Raw genomic sequence first — 17,558 nt, forward strand, 5'->3', positions numbered from 1 at the left:
GTAGTTATATTGGGAATACTAGGGCAATATAGGAGAAATTCATCAACATCCTTTTCCTATTCACCTCGGTCTAGTTAAAACATGAATGTAAATGTGTAGTGAAAGGATTTCCTGAAATGGAAAATGATAGAGGATAAGATTTATTATCCTGAATAAATCAAGATCACAAACAGGATTAGGGAAAGGTTAGCGGAATCTGAAATTGGGGGCAAATGTTATAGAACACATTTCCTCATTCTTCAAAAACTATACCCAAGGGGAAAAAGCTCCTCTATTTTTTCTGTTGCACTCTGCTTTGCCTGGATGTAATGCCGAAACTGTTGTTATAGATGAAATTAACATAACTGAAGTATTAACCAGATGCCAAGGAATTTCTTCCTGTACCACATGAAGACAAGAATCAGCTGCCTGCTGACTTCTGATGATGCTCCCACAATTCTCCTCTGTGCATTTTGACATCTACCAAAGATTCATAACTACACAGAGTTTTGTCTATTCCTACAAGGTCCACCAGAGGGTGCAATGTCACCACTATTACTAGCTGTTACAAAAAGAACTGTTAGGGCTAACTTGAATAATTTACAGCTTATTTTTTATAAGTTTCCTGGCATAGACTACCTAAGAAAGAAAGCAAAAAGGATGAAAGGACAAAAAGGAAATGATAAAAATGGCAATTTTGCTTCTTCTCCCCAGGGGTTTTGGCTGGCTTCTCCATATTAGTGAAGGCTTATCCTAAGGAAAGCACGAAAGGTTCTGCTGAACTGCAGAAGGTCCGTTTGGATGTGCACATATTCCTTCTGAGGGAAAGCATGAAGAGTAGGCTTGGTTACAAAGCCTCATTCTGACAGAGCACCAATCTCATCATCATACTGAGTGAAGTAAGTCAGACAGAGACATACAATATCACATATGGAATCTAAAAAATGATACAAATGAACTTATCTACAAACCAGAAATAGACTCTCAGGCTGAGAAAACAAACTTATGGTTAACAAAGGGGAAAGGGGCAGGGAAGGATAAATTTGGAGTTTGGGATTAATAGATGCATACTACTGAATATATAAAATAGATAATCAGCAAGGATCTACTATATGGCACAGGGAACTATGACAATTATCTTGTAATAACATAATGGAAAAAATGAAAAAGTATATATACATATATATCTTCATATATATATATATATATATATGAATAACTTTCCTGTAAACATTAAACTAACACAACTTTGTAAATCAACTATACTTCAACTTAAAATAACCAAAAAAAAAGAATTCAGAGGGCAAAGCCCCTTCCTGAGGCACACAGCAGGATACAAAATCATGGGGCATGGATCTGAAGTGGCAAATGAAAGACATAACAGCAGAGGATGTTTAGGTGGTTTGGATAAATTTACCTGGTTTTGTCCAAGTAGGATATGACCCACTGATTCTCGTTTTATTTTTACCACCTCCTAAAGCGATCAGGTCAGGAAACAACAGTTAGAACTGGACATGGAACAACAGACTGATTCCAAATAGGAAAAGGAGTATGTCAAGGCTGTATATTGTCACCCTGCTTATTTAACTTATATGCAGAGCACATCATGAGAAACGATGGGCTGGAAGAAGCACAAGCTGAAATCAAGATTGCCGGGAGAAATATCAATAACCTCAGATATGCAGATGACACCACCCTTATGGCAGAAAGTGAAGAGGAACTAAAAAGCCTCTTGATGAAAGTGAAAGAGGAGAGTGAAAAAGTTGGCTTAAAGCTCAACATTCAGAAAATGAAGATCATGGCATCTGGTCCCATCACTTCATGGGAAATAGATGGGGTAACAGTGGCTGACTTTATTTTTCTGGGCTCCCAAATCACTGCAGATGGTGATTGCAGCCATGAAATGAAAAGACACTTACTCCTTGGAAGGAAAGTTATGACCAACCTAGATAGCATATTCAAAAGTAGAGACATTACTTTGCCAACAAAGGTTCGTCTAGTCAAGGCTATGGTTTTTCCTGTGGTCATGTATGGATGTGAGAGTTGGACTGTGAAGAAGGCTGAGTGCCGAAGAATTGATGCTTTTGAACTGTGGTGTTGGAGAAGACTCTTGAGAATCCCTTAGACTGCAAGGAGATCCAACCAGTCCATTCTGAAGGAGATCAGCCCTGGGATTTCTTTGGAAGGAATGATGCTAAAGCTGAAACTCCAGTACTTTGGCCACCTCATGCGAGGAGTTGATTCATTGGAAAAGACTCTGATGCTGGGAGGGATTAGGGGCAGGAGGAGAAGGGGACGACAGAGGATAAGATGGCTGGATGGCATCACTGACTCGATGGACGTGAGTCTCAGTGAACTCCGGGAGTTGGTGATGGACAGGGAAGCCTGGCGTGCTGTGATTCATGGGGTCGCAAAGGGTCGGACACGACTGAGTGACTGATCTGATCTGATGGTTTTTCCAGTGGTCATGTATGGATGTGAGAGTTGGACTGTGAAGAAAGCTGAGCGCCGAAGAATTGATGCTTTTGAAGTGCAGTGTTGGAGAAGACTCTTGAGAGTCCCTTGGACTGCAAGGAGATCCAACCAGTCCATTCTGAAGAAGATTAGCCCTGGGATTTCTTTGGAAGGAATGATGCTAAAGCTGAAACTCCAATACTTTGGCCACCTCATGTGAAGAGTTGACTCATTGGAAAAGACTCTGATGCTGGGAGGGATTAGGGGCAGGAGGAGAAGTGGAGGACAGAGGATGAGATGGCTGGATGGACATGAGTTTGAGTAAACTCCGGGACTTGGTGATGGACAGGGAAGCCTGGCGTGTTGCGATTCATGGGGTCGCAAAGAGTCGGACACGACTGAGCGACTGAACTGAAAGCGATCAGTAATCTGCTTCTATAAAACTTTGAGTGAAGTCGTTCAGTCGTGTCCGACTCTTTGCAACCCCATGGACTGTAGCCTACCAGGCTCCTCTGTCCACGGGATTTTCCAGGCAAGAATACTGGAGTGGGTTGCCAATTGAGAGCACTCAAAACAAGAGTCTCAGAGCATGTCTTAAATACAAACAGTTAAGGTAAGGAGAAAGGAAATAGGAAGAGGAAAAACCATTCCATTTGTTATAGTGAACCAATATAAAATATTCAGACATCAGTTCAACAAGAAAAGCAGGATGAAAGGGAGAAAACTATAAAATATGATTCAAAGACAGAAAACATAATCCCAGGTATTAAAAAGATAAAGCATGTTCTTTGATGAGAAGATTTAATATCACAAAGAATCATCTCTCCAAATTAAACTAGAATACACGGGATTTACTATGTTGGAATTTTATAAAATAAAAGCTTGTTTGTAAAAATAAATTAACAAGAATAGGCAGGGACATTATGAAAAAGAATAGTGAGATGACTTGCCTTATTGGATGTCATTATATGATCATTTTAATATCATTATGTGTGTGTGTGTGTGTAATAACATAAAATAAAGGTGGTACTTGAATTCATAGTATAACTGAATATTAATAAAATTGCATTGCCTTCTTATATCATGTACAATACAGTACATCACAGGATCAAATTAACTAAAGTTTTAAATTAAAAAAAAAATGAATGTTACAAGAAGATCTAGGCAGCGTTATATGAATAATATAGGAGCCAGAGAAGTTTACATTGAAAACTCAGGAAGTAAAATAAATTAAAACTGGCACATTTGATTATATGCAATTTTAAACTTTTCAATGACAAATGATATCATTAATATACAAACAAAAACAGATCAGGAAATGTTATTTAATACAAATGACAGAAGTACAATACAGAAAGTACTCTTACAAATTGATTAGAAAAAAGGACAAGCAACTAATTTTTTTTAATGGGAGGAGGATATGGATTGAGAATTCATAGAGTCAAGAATCCAAATGACCAATAAATCAATATATATTAAGAGGGGGAAGCTAAAATTCTAGAGTAGTCAGATAAAGGCCAATTAAAGAAATAATACGATTACTACCTTCAGTTCAATTCAGTTCAGTCACTCAGTCATGTTCGACTCTTTGCAACCCCATGTACTGCAGCACACTAGGCTTCCCTGTCCATCCCCAACTCCCAGAGCCTACTCAAACTCATATCCGCCACATTGGTGGTGCCATCAAAACATCTCATCCTCTGTCGTCCCCTTCTCCTCCCACCTTTAGTCTTTGCCAGCATCAGGGTCTTTTCCATTGAGTTGGTACTTCACATCGGGTGGCCAAAGTATTGGAGTTTCAGCTTCAGCATCAGTCCTTCCAATGAATATTCATGATTGATTTCCTTTCTGATGGACTGGTTGGATCTCCTTGCAGTCCAAGGGACTGACAAGAGTCTTCTCCAACACTATAGTTCAAAAGCATCAGTTCTTCGGCACTCAGCTTTCTCAGCTCTCACATCCATACATGACTACTGGAAAAACCATAGCTTTGACTAGATGGATCTTTATTGGTAAAGTAATGTCTCTGCTTTTTAATATGCTGTCTAGGTTGTTCACAGCTTTTCTTTCAAGGAGCAAATGTCTTTTAAATTCATGGCTGTAGTCACCATGTGCAGTGATTTTGGAGCCCCCCCAAATAAAGCCTCTCACTGTTTCCATTGTTTCCCCATCCATTTGCCCTGAAGTGATGGGACCAGATGCGAGTTTTAAGCCAACATTTTCACTCTCCTCTTTCACTTTCATCAAGATACCCTTTAGTTCTTCTTCACTTTGTACCATAAGGATAGTGTCATCTGCATATCTGAGGTTATTGATATTTCTCCTAGCAATCTTGATTCCAGATTGTGCTTCATCCAGACTGGCATTTCGCATGATGTATTCTGCATATAAGTTAAATAAACAGAGTGACAATATACAGCCTTGACATGCTCCTTTCCCAATTTGGAACCAGTCTGTTGTTCCATGTCCAGTTCTAACTGTTGCTTCCTGACCTGCATACAGATTTCTCAAGAGGCAGGTCAGATGGTCTAGTATTCCCATATCTTAAAGAATTTTCCACAGTTTGTTGTGATCCACACAGTCAAAGGCTTTTGCAAAGTCAGTAAAGCAGAGGTAGATTTTTTCTATAACTCTCTTGCTTTTTCGATGATCCAGTGGATGTTGGCAATTTGATCTCTGGTTCCTCTCCCTTTTCTAAATCCAGCTTGAACATCTAGAAGTTCATGGTTCACGTACTGTTGAAGCCTGGCTTGGAGAATTTTGAGCATTACTTTGCTAGCGTGTGAGATGAGTGCAATTGTGCAATAGTCTGAACATTCTTTGGCATTACCTTTCTTTGGGATTGGAATGAAAACTGACCTTTTCCAGTCCTGTGGCCACTGCTGAGATTTCCAGATTTGCTGGCATATTGAGTGCAGCACTTTCACAGCATCATCTTTTAGAATTTTAAATAACTCAACTGGAATTCCATCACCCCCACTAGCTTTGTTTGTAGAGATGCTTCATAAGGCCCCTTGACTTCACACTCCAGGATGTCTGGCTTTAGGTGAGTGATCATACCATGATGATTATCTGGGTCATAAAGATCTTTTTGTATAGTTCTTCTGTGTATTCTTGCCACTTCTTCTTAATATCTTGTACTTTGGTTAGATGCATACCATTTCTGTCCTTTATTGTGCCCATCTTTGCATGAAATGTTCCCTTGCTATCTCTAATATTCTTGAAGAGATCTCTAGTCTTTCCCATTCTATTGTTTTCCTCTATTTCTTTGCACTGATCACTAAGGAAGGCTTTCTTATCTCTCCTTGCTATTCTTTGGAACTCTGCATTCAGATGGGTATATCTTTCCTTTTCTCCTTTGCTTTTAGCTTCTATTCTTTTCTCAACTATTTGTAAGTCCTCATCAAACAACCATTTTGCCTTTTTGCATTTCTGTTTCTTGAGAACATTATTGACCAACACCTCCTGTACAATGTCTTGAACCTCCGTCAATAGTTCTTCAGGCACTCTGTCTATCAGATCTAATCCCTTGAATTTATTTCTCACTTCCACTGTATAATAGTAAAGGATTTGATTTAGGTCATACCTGAATGTCTAGTGGTTTTCCCTACTTTCCTCAATTTCAGTCTGAATTTTGCAATACAGAGTTCATGATCTGAGCTACAGTCAGCTCCCAGTCTTGTTTTTGCTGACTGTATAGAGCTTCTCCATCTTTAGCTGCAAAGAATATAATCAATCTGATTTTGGTATTGACCATCTGGTGATGTTCATGTGTAGAGTCTTCTCTTGTGTTGTTGGATGAGGGTGTTTGCTATGTCCATTGCGTTCTGTTGGCAAAACTCTGTTAGCCTTTGCCATGCTTTGTTTTGTATTCCAAGGCCAAATTTGCCTGTTACTCCAGCTATCTCCTGGCTTCCTACTTTTGCATTCCAGTCCCCTATAATGAAGAAGACATGTTTTTCGGGTGTTAGTTTTAGAAGTTCTTATAGGTCTTCATAGAACCATTCAACTTCAGCTTCTTCAGAGTTACTGGTTGGGGCATTGATTTGGATTACTGTGATATTGAATGGTTTGCCTTGGAAATGAACAGAGATCATTCTTTCGTTTTTGCAATTGCACCCAAATACTGCATTTTGAACTCTTTTGTTGACTATGATGGCTACTCCTTTTCATCTAAGGGATTTTTGCCCACAATAGTAGATATAATGGTCATCTGAGTTAAACTAATCCACTCCAATCCATTTTAGCTCACTGATTCCTAAAATGTCAGTGTTCACTTTTGCCATCTCCTGTTTGACCACTTCCAATTTGCCTTGATTCGTGGACCTTATTCAGGTTCCTATGCAATATTGCTCTTTACAGCGTCGGACCTTGCTTCCATCACCTGTCACATCCACAACTGGGTGTTGTTTTTTCTTTGACTCCATCTCTTCATTCTCCATTCTTCTCCAGTAGCATATTGGGCACCTACCGACCTAGGGATTTCATCTTTCAGTGTCATACCTTTTTGCCTTTTCATATTGTTCATGGGGTTCTCAAGGCAAGAATAGTGAAGTGGTTTGCCATTCCCTTCTCCAGTGGACCACATTTTGTCAGAACTCTCCACCATGACCCATCTGTTTTATGTGGCCCCACATGGCATGGTTCATAACATGATAACCACTAAGAGTTATAATTTCAGTTATTGGAAAGGATGTGAAGAAACATTTATTGATATACTTTAGTGGTAATATTATGCAGTGTTAAGACTTTGGGAATTAAGAAGGAAAAACTTGTGAAATCATGTATTAAGCACACACAAACATGTACACACTTTGACTCAGTAATCTATCTCATGGGTGTCTATTCCATAGAAATAGGAGGATAAGTGTAAAAGTCACTTGTGTGCCTGCTCAGTTACTTCAATTATATCTGACTCTGTGACCCTCTGGACAGTAGCCCACCAGGCTTCTCTGTCCATGGGATTCTCCAGGCAAGAATACTGGAGTGGGTTGCCATGCCCTCTTCCAGGGGATCTTCCCGACCCCGGGATCAAGCCCAGGTCTCTTATGTCTCCTGCATTGGCAGGCAGGTTCTTTACCACTGCTGTCACCATGTGATACAAACACCAGACAACTATGTCACAAAAAAGAAAACTACAGGCCAATATTACTCATGAATGATGCAGAAACCCTCAACAAAATATTAGCAAACTGACTCTAATAGTACATAAAAAGATCGTACACCATGATCATTGGGTTTTATCCCAGGGATACAAGAATTTTTCAATATCTGCAAATCAATATGTGTGATTCATACATCAGTCAACATGTTGATGAATAAAAACCATATGATCATCTTAATAGATGTAGAAAAAGACTATTGATAAAGTTCAACATCCATTTATGATAAAAACTCTCCAAAAAGTGGCCATAGAGGGAATATATCTTAACATAATAAAGGCCATATATGATAAATCCACAGCTAACATACTCCATGGTGAAAAGAACATCAAGTTTAGAGGCCTCACACTTCCTTTTTAAAAACTTTTTATTTTACATTGGAATATAGTGGATTAACAATGTTGTGATAGTTTCAGGTGGACAGCAAGGAGCCTCAGCCATATGTACACATGTATTATCCATTTTCCCCAAATTCCTCTCCCATCCAGGCTGCTACATAACATTGAGCAGAGTTCCCTGTGTGGCTCACAGCTCCTAATTTCACACTACAAGCCCTCCTTAGAGAGGTTTATTCCTAGGTATTTTATCCTTTTTATATTATGGTATATGGGATCATTTCTTTAATATCTCTTTCTGATATTTCATTGTTAGTGTATAGAAATGCAACAGATTTCTGTGTATTCATTTTGTAACCTGCAACTTTACTGAATTCATTAAGTTCTTTTTGTAGCGTCTTTGAGATTTTCTGTGTATAGTGCCGTATTATCTGCAAACATTGACAGTTTTACTTCTTTTTTTCCAATTTGGATTCCATTTATTGCTTTTTATTCTCTGATTGTCATGCTAGGACTTACAAAACTATGTTGAATAAGAGTGGCATGAGTGGACATCCTTGTATTGTTCCTGATCATAGAGGAAATATTTTCAGTTTTTCACCATTGAGAATGATGTTTGCTGTGAGTTTGTCATATATGGCCTTTATTAGGTTGAGGTATATCCCCTATATGGGCTTCCCAGGTGGCACTAGTGGTAAAGAACCTGCCTGCCAATGCAGGAGATGTAAGAGACCTGGGCTTGGCTCCTGGGTTAGGAAGATCTCCTGGAGGAGAGCACTGCAACCCACTTCAGTATTCTTGCCTAGAGAATCACATGGACAGAGGAGCCTGGAAGGCTACAGTCCAGAGGGTCACAAAGAGTTGGACATGACTGAAGAGACTTAGCACATACACATGTTCCCCTTATGCCTATTTTCTGGAGGTTTGTTTTTTTTTAATCATAAATGGAATTGAATTTTATCAAAAGCTTTTCCCACATCTATTGAGATTATCATATGGTTTTCATCTTCAACATGTTGATTTGATGTGTCAATCACATATATTGAGTTGTGGATATTGAAAAATCCTTGCATCACTGGGATAAATCCCATTGATCATGGTGTATCATCATTTTAATGTATTATTGGATTTGGATTGATAGTATTTTATGGAGGTTCATCAGTGATATTGACCTGTAGTTTTCTGTTTGTGTGATATCTTTTTCTGGTTTTGATACTGGGTTATGGGGGCCTCATAGAATAAGCTTGGCTAGTGTTCCTTCCTCTGAAAATTTTTGGAAGAATTTTAGAAGGGTAGGTGTTAATGCTTTAAATGTTTGACAGAATTTGATTATGAAGCCATCTGGTCCTTGACTGTTGTTTGTTGAGAGTTTTTACTCACAGTTTTAATTTCAGTACTTGTGGTTGGTCTGTTCATATTTTGTGTTTCTTTCTGGTTGTCTTGGGAGCTTATACCTTTCTAGTTATTTGTCCATTTATTCTTGGTTGTCTATATTGGCATATAGTTGCTTATAGTAGTCTCTTATGATCCTTTATATTTCTGTGATGTCAACTGTAACTTTTCCCTTTTCATTTCTAATGTTATTGATATGAGCCCTCGCCTGTATCTTCTCAAAGAACCAGCTTTTAGTTTCATTAATGTTTTATATCGTTTTCTTCATCTCTATTTCACTTACTTCTGTTCTGATCTTTGTGATTTATTTCCTTTTGCTAGCTTTGGATTTTGTTTCTTGCTCTCTAGTTGCTTTAGATGTCAGGTTAGGTTGTTTGAGATTTTTTTGTTTGTTTGTTTCCTGAGTTATTTTCTCAGGTCCTTTCTCCTCTCTTCTCCTTCTGGGACTCCTATAATGCAAACGTTGGTGCATTTAATGTCCCAGAAGTCTTAGACTGTCCTCATTTCATTCTTTTTTCTTTATTCTGTTTTGTAGCAGTGATTTCCACCATTCTGCCTTCCAGTTTGCTTATTTGTTCTTCTGCCTCAAGTTATTGTGCTATAGATTCCTTCTAGTGGAAGGAATTGTATTTTCATTTCAGTTATTGTATTCATCTCAGTCTGTTTGTTCTTTAGTTCTTCTAAGTCTTTGTTAAACACTTTTTTTTGTATCTTCTTGATCTGTGCCCCTATTGTTTTTCTGAGATCTTGGATCATCTCTTCTATTAATATCATTACTATGAATCCCTCTTCAAGTAGATTTCCTATTTCCACTTCACTGAGTTCTTCTGGGGTTTTTATCTTCTTCCTCACCTGGGATATATTTCTCTGCCATCTTATTTTGTCTAACTTTGTCATTGCAGTTTTTATTCCATAAGCTGCAGGGTTGTAGTTTTTCTTGCTTCCACTCTCTGACCCCTGGTGGAAGAGACTGTCTAAGAGGCATGTGCAAACTTTTTGGTAGGAAGGACTGGTGCCTGCCCACTGGCTGATGGAGCTGGATCTAGTCCCTCTGGTGAGCAGGGCTATGCCAAAGGGCATGCCTAGAAGGCTTTGTGCTCAGGAATATTTTAAGCAGCCTGTCTGCTTGTGGATGGGACTGTGTTCCTGCCCTGTTGGTTGTTTGGCCTGAGGCATCCCAGCACTGGAGCCAGCAGCCTGTTGGATGGGGCCAGATCTTGGTAAGAAAGTGGTGGCCTCCAGGAGGGCTCACACCAATAAGTGTTCCCAGAACTGCTGTTATTAGTCTTTTTTGCCACAATGAATCACAGCTACCCCCCACCTTTGCAAGAGATCTTCTAATACTTATGATGTCACTGCTTTTTTCCCTGTATTCTGGTACCCACAAGACCGTGTGTGCACCCTCCAAGAGTGGAGTTTCTTCCCCCCACCCCATCCTGTGGAATTCCTGCAATCAAACCTTGAAGACCTTCAAAGCCAGATTCTCTGGGGGTTCTTCTTCCTGCTGCCAGACCCCCAGGCTGGGGGATCTGATGTGGGACTCAGAACTTTCACTCCTATAGGAGAACTTCTGTGGTATAATTATTTTCTAGTTTGTCAGTCTGGGAATTGAATTTATTGCAATTGCACCCCTCCTACCATCTTGTTGTGGCTTTCTCTTTGTCTTTGGGTATAGGGTATGCTTTTTGATAGATTCTAGCATTTTGTTGTTGTTGCTGATGATGACTAACAGTTAGTTGTGATTTTGGTGTTTCCGTAAGAAGTGGTCCTTTCATAAGTAGCTCATCCTACTGCACCATCTTGTCTCTATTTAGGATCATCCTTACAAGTGTATCACTGCAGAAACATTCTGAAAATGAAGCAGCCTGTAGAAATAACTTGGAGAAGAATCACAGAGTCTCTCCAATCTGGTTTTCCTTTCTCCTTCTGTCTTCTTTATGGTGCTCTGGCCAGTTTACCCTGCCTTCCATTGGATCCCTGTTTCTTTTATTTTTTTTTTATTTAAATCAGTTTTATTTAAGAATTTCCAACAGTGACAACTCTTATAAAAAGCATCCAAGCACAGGACACAGAACTGCAGCAAACAGCATTCTTATGGGTAGCTAACAGACATGAGAACTTCCACCCTGCTTTGAGACACCCCAAGCTCACTGGTGAACTCTGCTTCCAAGTACTCCTGCAAAGCATACCACAAGCTCAGTCCATGTTCTCAACCCATCAGCTTCAGTTCACATTACCACACTTACAGATCAGTAACAGAAGAGAACACACACCATACAGCATTCACAGCAGTTGACAAAGGGGTAGGGGAAATACAAGTATCGTTTCACTTAACACATTCAGCTAACGTGGGTCATCTAAGAACAAAACTCACTTAAAAGTCTTCCAACAGATGTGGATGTCCTTTGAATGCAAAAACATTCGTACATTATTTGCTATCCTTGCTCTCTGCACACTCTCTCACCAAAGCCACAGGACTGAGAGACACATCTCGCCAAGTTAAAAAATATCCATTATGCACCACCAAGTCTCTGCACACGCTCTCTCCTTTTCTCGCTCATACTAGCCTCTCATGCCTCAGCACCACCATCAATCCCACACAAGGTTTCAAAAGTTCAGACAGCCTTCTGGTTCCATATCACAGCCTTGCATTCATAGCATTGATACGACTCCATGAAATAAAGAGTAGCGGATAAAAATGGGACACCCACCGTCAAAGACGCAGCCTGCGCAGCGTGATGGCGAGTTCTTGAGTGAGAAAGCATGTAGACAGAAGTATTCCTATGGCAGAATATTTACAGCACTACTTTCAATGAAGTGCTTCTTCCATAAACATTTGAAATGAGATGAACTGCAGAGATTAAATGAAGGCTTCATATTGTACTTTTGTATATGAAGGGAGACAAGTGTTTCTTAGCTCACATCCTTTGCTTTTTCTGCTTGGTAGAGAAGCATTCACATCTTCTGAGGCTTTTGTCAAATGGTCAATGTGTGCAACATTAAGGCTTCTCATAGACATAGGTCCAGGTTGTTTGGTTTTTGTTGCTATCGTTATTGTAGGAGTTCTAGGAGTTCTTTATGTATTCTGGATATTAACTCTTATCAGATACATGATTTGTTGTTGTTCAGTTGCTCAGTCATGTCCAACTTTTTGCGACCCCATGGACTGCAGAATGCCAGGCTTCCCTGTCCTTCACCATCTCCCAGAGCTAGCTCAAACTCATGTCCATTGAGTCAGCCATCTCATCCTCTGTCATCCTCTTCTCCTCTTGCCTTCAATCTTTCCCAGCATCAGGGTCTTTTCCATTGAGTTGGCTCTTTGCATCAGGTGATCAAAGTATTGGAGCTTCAGCTTCAGCATCTGTCCTTTCAATGAATATTTAGGATTGATTTCCTTTAGGATTGGCTGGTTTGATCTCTTTGCAGTCCAAGGGACTCGAAAGAGTCTTCTCCAACACCACAGTTCAAAAGCATTATTTCTTTGCTGCTCAGCCTTCCTTATGGTCCAGCTCTCACATCCATATGTGACTACTGGAAAAATCATAGCTTTGACTATATGGACCTTTGTCAGCAAAGTAATGTCTCTGCTTTTTAATATGCTATGTAGATTTGTCATAGCTTTACTTCCAGTGAGCAAGCATCTTTTAATTTCATGACCACAGTCACCATCTACAGTGACTTTGGAGCCCAAGAAAATAAAGTCTGTTGCTATTTCCATTGTTTCCCCATCCATTTGCCCTGAAGTGATGGGACCAGATGCCATGATCTAAGTTTTCTGAATGTTGAGTTTTAAGCCAGCTTTTTCACTCTCCTCTTTTACCTTCATCAAGAGGCTGTTTAGTTCTCTTGACTTTCTGCCATTAAAGTGGTGTCATCTACATATCTGAGATTATTGATATTTCTCCCAGCAATCTTGATTCCAGCTTGTGCTTCATCCAGCCTGCATTTTGCATGATGTACTCAGCATATAAGTTAAATAAGCAGGGTGACAATATACAGCCTTGACATGCTCCTTTCCCAGTTTTGAACATCCCATTGTTCTTTGTCTGGTTCTAACTGTTATTTCTTGACCCGCATACAAGTTTCTCAGGAGGCAGGTAAGATGGTCTGGTATTCCCATCTCTTTAAGAATTGTCCAGTTTGCTGTGATCCACACAGTCAAAGGCTTTAGCATAGTCAATGAAGCAGAAGTAGATGTTTTTTCTGGAATTCTATTGTTTTTTCTATTATCCAACAGATGTTGGTAATTTGATCTCTTGTTCCTCTGCTTTTTCTAAATCCAGCTTGAACATCTGGAAGTTCTTGGTTCACAGTATATGATTTAGAAATATTTTATTCCATTACATAAATTAGTTTCTCACCTTGTTGATTGTGTCCTATTATATACAGAGGTTTACAGTTTTAATGTAGCCCAATTTATCTATTTTTATTTTTGTTGCCTGTGCTTTTGGTCTCATATTCAGGAAATCATTGCCAAATCTGGTATCATGAAGATTTCCCCCTATGTTTTCATTTAAGACTTTTATAGTTTTATATTTTATACTTAGGTCATTGACCTATTTCGAGTTAAATTTTGTGTAAAGTAAGAGACAAACTTCATTCTTTTACATGGGAATATTGAACTTTCGAAGATCCAGTTGTGTAAAAGACTTCGTTTTCCCTATTGAATGTCTTCGAACACTTGTTGAAAGTGATTTGACCATATCAACACAAGTTTATCTCTGGACTCTCTGTTCTATTACATTGGTCAATATGTCTGTCTTTATGCCAGTACCACACTAATTTGGCTGCTGTAGCTTTGCAGTAAGCTTTGAAATAAGGTAGTGTAGTCCTCAGATTTCTTTCTTTCTTTCTTTCTTTCTTTCTTTCTTTTAAAGAGATTCCATATGAATTTTAGTATAGAGTTTTCTTTTTCTTAAAAAAAAAATGCCAATAAGATTTTGATAGCAATTGCATTGAATCTTTAGATCACATTAAGTAGTATTGATATCTTAACAATATTGTCTTCTAATTCATGAACATGGAAAGTCTTTCCATTTTGTGTGTGTGCGCGCGCTTCTTTAATTTCTTTCAGCACAATGCTTTGAGTTTTCATTCTACATGTTTTTCACCTCCTTGGTAAGTTTTTTTTCATAAATATTTTATTTTATTCAATGCTATATTGTAAATGGAATTGTTTTTGTGATTTCTTTTTCATATTTTTCATTATTAATATATTAGAAACATAACTTTTTGAATATTTATTTTGTATCTTGCAATTTTGATACATTTATTGATTAGTTCTAATAATTTTTATGGTATCTTTAGAGTTTTGTGCATATAAGATAATGTTATCAACAGAGGTAATTTTACCTCTTCCTTTCTAATTTGCATATTTTTTTTCTTAGAAAATTGCTCTGGTGATAAGTTCCAGTACTATGTTAAATAGAAGTGATGAAAATAGTCATCTTGATCTTGTTCCTGATCTTAGGGGGCCAAGCTTTCAGTCTTTTATCAATGAGTATTATAGTAGCTGTGAGCTTTTCACATATGACCTTTATTATGTTGAGTAGTTTCTTTCTATTCCTAGTTTGTTGAGTGTTTTTATTATGAACTATTGATTTACTCAAGGACTGCCCTGGTAGCTCCACTGGTAAAGAATCTGCCTGCAACACAGGAGGCCCTGTTTTGATTCCTGGGTTGGGAAGATACCCTGAAGAAGGGAATGGCTACCCACTCTAGTATTCTTGACTAGAGAATTCCGTGGACAGAGGAACCTGGCTGGCTACAGTCCATGGGATTGCAAAAAATTGGACACTACTGAGCAACTAAGCATAGCACAGCATTGATTTATTCAGATGATTTTTCTGTGTAATTGAGATAATTATGTGGTAATTTTTCAATTCTCTCAATTTGGTGAATTACACTGATTTATTTTCCTGTATTGAAGAAACATCCTTGCATTCTAGGAGTCAATCCTACCTGGTCATGGTGTATAATTATTTTAATATGGTATTGAATTCTATTTGCTAGTACTTTATTCTAAATTTTTACGTTAGTATTCACGAGGAATATTGGTCTGTCACTTTCTTTTCTTATAATGTCTTTGTCTGTGGTATCAGGGTAGTGAAGGCCTCATATAATGAATTTGTAAATGTTCCCTCCTCTTCAATGTTTTTGGCAAGTGTTTGAAGAGGACTCATGTTAATTCTTCTTTAAAAGTTTGTTAGAATTCAACAAAGTCATTGGTCCTGGGCTTTTCTGTGTTGGGAGATTTTTGCTCACTGATTGAACCTCATTGTCAGTTTTGGTTTGTTCAGATTCTTTATTTCTTTGTATATCAGTCTTAGTAGGTGGTATATGTTTAACAATTTGTCCATTCCATCCTGATTATCCAATTTGTTGGTGTACAATTCTTTATAGTATTCTTTTATAGTCCTTTGTATTTCTGTAAAATAGGTTACAATATCCACTCTTCCATTTCTGATTTTAATTATATGAGTGCTCTTTTTGTCTTAATCCAGATAAAAATTTGTCAATTGTGTTGGTTTTTCCAAAGAACCAACACTTGGTTCCGTTGATTATCCAGACATTTCTCTCTTCTCTAACCTTTGTTATTTCCTTCATTTGCTAGTTTTGGATGTAGTTTGTCCTTATTTTTCTAGCTCCTTAAAGTATAAAAGTTAGGTTGTTGATTTGGGATTTTTCTTCTTTTTTAATAGATGAATTTATAACTATAAATTTCCCTCAGCACTATTTTATCTCAACCTTTGTTTTTCTATGCTGTATTTTTGTTTTCATTTGTTTCAAGGTATTTTCTAATTTTCCTTGTGATGTCTTCTTTGACTCATTTGTTGTTTAAGTGTGTATGATTTAATTTCCACACATTTTTGCATTTTCCTGCTTTCCATGAAACTGACGTAGTTTCATTCCATTGTGATTGGAACAGATGCTTTTGTATATCTTTTAAAATGTATTAAGACTTGTTTTGAGGCCTAACATAAAGTCTATCCTGGAGAAATGTCCCAGTAAACTTGATAAAGATGTGTGCTTTGGTGTTGGTGGTGCACTGTTCTGTATATGACTGTTAAGTGCAATTGGTCTGTAGTTTTATTCCAGTTCTCTGTTTCCTTACTGATGTTTTCTCTGTTTGTACTGTCTATTACTGAAAGTGGGTTACTGGATTATCCTACTATTATTAAAAGACTACATATTTCTCACTTCAAATCTGTTAGTATTTGCTTCATATATTAATAGCTCTGATCTTTGATACATGTATATTTTAAATTGTTATATCTTATTGGTGAAGTGACCCTTTTATCATTACATAATGTCTCTTTTTTGTCTTTTGTGACAGTTTTTGACTTAATTTCTGTTTTATCTGATATTAATATAGCCACCTATGCTCTCTTTGCTTTACTATCTGTGGAATATCATTTTACTTTCTACCTGTGCATATACTTAGAACTAAAATGAATTTCTTGTAGATACCATACAGTTGAATCTGCTTCTAGACTCCATTCTGCCAGTTTGTGTCTTTTGATTGACAAGTTTAATATATTAACATTTTAAGAATTACCAATAAGGAAGGACTTAGATTTGACATTTTATTGACTGTTTTCTGTGCATCTTATAATTTCTGGCTTTATTGTCTTCCTCTACATTTAGTTGATTTTTTTGCAGTGACATATTTTCATTTTCTTCCCATTTCCTGTGTGTATTCTATAGATATTTTTCTTGTGGTCATCATGGACTTTCTAAGTTTGGCTAACCCAATGCTCATTTAATATTTACCTTAAGCTTTGGTACCTGAGCTTCTTTATCTATCTCTACTTTTTTCCACAGCCTTGAGTCATTCTAACATTCTGTTTAGCACATGATTAACACTCAGTAAATATTTTTGGAATGACTGAACACTTAGAACAGAATAAGAGTCATTCAATGATATCATGACAAGGCAGTCCATTATGTCTGAGTAGTAATAGGTTAAACTTTGCCAATGGGATCAGAAATACTTATAATCTTCTGAACAAGACTTTTTCTACCTTGGACTATTCTTGTATGGGCATTTCCAAAGCTTCCTGTAGGCCTAACCAATCAGCCTCCTTCTGGCTGTCATATTCTCTCTGTAACTACAGTAATACATTTAGCCTGGTCTTGATCTTGGCCTGAGATTAGAGTCAGAATCACGCATTTTTATATTGTGAATTAATCATATACTAATTGTACCTAAACTCTGTGTGAACTGTTAAATATT

This window comes from Bos taurus, chromosome X (assembly GCF_002263795.3).
Source record: "Bos taurus isolate L1 Dominette 01449 registration number 42190680 breed Hereford chromosome X, ARS-UCD2.0, whole genome shotgun sequence".
Lineage (NCBI taxonomy): Eukaryota > Metazoa > Chordata > Mammalia > Artiodactyla > Bovidae > Bos > Bos taurus.